The sequence below is a fragment of the Myotis davidii genome, unplaced genomic scaffold, assembly GCF_000327345.1.
Source record: "Myotis davidii unplaced genomic scaffold, ASM32734v1 scaffold641, whole genome shotgun sequence".
In the NCBI taxonomy this organism is placed as follows: Eukaryota; Metazoa; Chordata; class Mammalia; order Chiroptera; family Vespertilionidae; genus Myotis; species Myotis davidii.
This window is the reverse complement of record NW_006293232.1, coordinates 643,200-645,653: the sequence shown is the minus strand read 5'-3', so window position 1 is coordinate 645,653 and position 2,454 is coordinate 643,200. Positions and strand designations below refer to the sequence as shown.

The window sequence follows — 2,454 nt, the reverse complement described above, 5'->3', positions numbered from 1 at the left end:
CTACAACCTAATAATTGCATTTGAAACTTGGGTCATCTGTTTTGCTTTCTAGTTAGCCATGCTCAGTGAGGAGCCTTTCTCACTTCCCAGTGTAAAACCCATCATTGGGGAAAAGTTTATGCAAACACTGTTTCTCTTTAGCTCATGAGGCAGTCTCAAAGAGTTGGCACAGTACAGCATTAACATGAAAGTCTTGCTAGACCTGGAAACTGTTATTACCCAAAGCACATGAGCACGTATATACTTAGATCCAGGGAGATCAAAGGGGAAAAAATTAACCCCCCATAGATAGAGGGAAGAGAATGAAGGTTAGGTCCAAATAGGTGGCTAGAGAAGAAGAAAAATATTCAAGGGAAATGTGGCCTGCAGTGAGGTTCATTTGTAATGATGTGCATTTCAGCATCCTAGCCCCAGGCTTACTAGTAATGTGCTGCTTATTCATCGATGGCCCCTGTAATCTCTTATTGTTTTTTTTTTATGGTTTTTCCCCCCTTTCTTACTTATGGAATGATAAGAAGGCAGTGCCAAGCTAAATATGTTTGATCAATAGTTGGGACCACTTAATGGGTGATGCCAGAAGATGTCTGGGTACTATGTTTGTGTACAGAGTCATAACTTCTTAGTTTCTGTTTGGCTTTCTATTTTTCCACTAAGGAATTAGCCATAGACTCATATTCTCTGACCAGTCTTGCCAGATTTCCCCATTGATGAACCTTGCTACATCTCTCAGAAAACCAACTGTACATTACAATGGTTCTTTAAATCCACACTCCTAGTAGCCAAGAATTCTGTGAGAGTAGGTTTACCTGCAGGGGTTGATGCAGGAGAAACTTGCTGCTTCTGAGAGATTTGAGCCTTTTGGGAGTAAATGGGTGAGGGAAGGTTTAAATTCAGAGAATCATTCTCAAGAGTCGCATGAATGGTTTCTAATATTTCACTCTTTGATGTGAGGAATTTGCATTAAATGTTGCATTCAAAAACAAATCCCCATTTTAACAAGTCAGTGAATGAAGAATTTGTTGAGTTTTACTATATGTGTAAGACTACTGGGCATGGCAGGTTTACAAAAAAATATAAAAGAAAGGGAAGAGGAGTTCTTGTCCTTCAAGATCTTGAAATCAAGGTGGAAAAATAACACTTGAAGAAAGCAAACGGTCTGGTTGAATTGTAAGCTCATAGAACAGCCAACATAATGTGATAAGGACGATAAGGAAACCATCATGTTTTATTTTGCTCACTCATTCCTCAGTTGGCTTCCACTCTACGTTTAAAGCTTTTGTTAGCCTTTAGTTTGTACTGCTCCTGAGTGACTTCACCCATTTCCATTGCCTGCATGCTTATGACCCCAAGTCCATCTCCAGGCACTCTTGAGAAGCCCAGGTTTGTATCTGCAATTGAGTAGCAGGTTTAGGTTTGGAAGGGAAGTTAAACTTGTTGCTTTGCTTCCCACCTGTAGTAATCTCTTCCTTAGTATCCTAATGTCAGAGCCATCTAGATGGGCTAAGGATTTCAAAACACTTTTTAACTGAATGCCTCATTAAGCTTATCTACCTGGGTATGAAATTGAAAAATGGGTAGTCATCTATTTTCTTATCTGTATCTCCTCTTAAGCCAGCGGTTCTCAACCTGTGGGTCTCAACCCCTTTGGGGGTCGAACGACCCTTTCACAGAGGTCGCCTAAGATCATTGGAAAACACATATACAATTACATATTGTTTTTGTGATCACTATGCTTTAATTATGTTCAATTTGTAACAATGAAAATCTATCCTGCATATCAGATATTTACATTCTGATAACAGTAGCAAAATTACAGTTACGAAGTAGCAACGAAAATAGTTTTATGGTTGGGAGTCACCACAACATGAGGAAGTGTATTAAAGGGTCGCGGCATTAGGAAGGTTGAGACCCACTGTCTTAAGCCTTTCCTGATGTACATAGTGCCCTTGCCTCTGGCCGTTCCTTCCCACAGACGTCACAGTGGTTTCTGTTTGCTCTACCCTTGTTGTACAAGGGTAAAATTGAGTTGGTTGTGTTATAATCCCTAACATCCTTAAAAGATCATCATTTAAGGCAGTGGTTCTCAACCTGTGGGTCGCGACCCCTTTGGCGGTTGAATGGCCCTTTCACAGGGGTTGCCTAAGACCATCCTGCATATCAGATATTTACTTTAGGATTCATAACAGTAGCAACATTACAGTTATGAAGTAGCAACGAAAATAATTTTATGTTTGGGTCACAACATGAGGAACTGTATTTAAAGGGGCAGAAGGTTGAGAACCACTGATTTAAGGTATCAAGGCAATAAAGGATTAATTGTGGTTGAAAATCCCTTCAAAGTATAATAATATTTTATGGAATAAAACTAGGGGCCCGGTGCACGAAATTCGTGCACTGGGTGGGGGTGAGGGGGAGTGTCCCTCAGCCCAGCCTGCCCCCTCTCACATACTGGGA

At 40.5% G+C, this 2,454-nt stretch overlaps 1 long non-coding RNA gene across 1 annotated transcript; it reads right to left on the bottom strand.

The window, feature by feature from the left end:
- Positions 1–487: 487 nt before the first annotated feature.
- Positions 488–2,061, bottom strand: LOC107183610. The gene is made up of 2 exons (XR_001514395.1): positions 1,914–2,061; positions 488–1,603 (listed from the first exon to the last, which is right to left on the bottom strand). It is a non-coding gene; the product is annotated as an uncharacterized LOC107183610 (long non-coding RNA).
- Between the last annotated feature and the right edge of the window lie 393 nt (positions 2,062–2,454).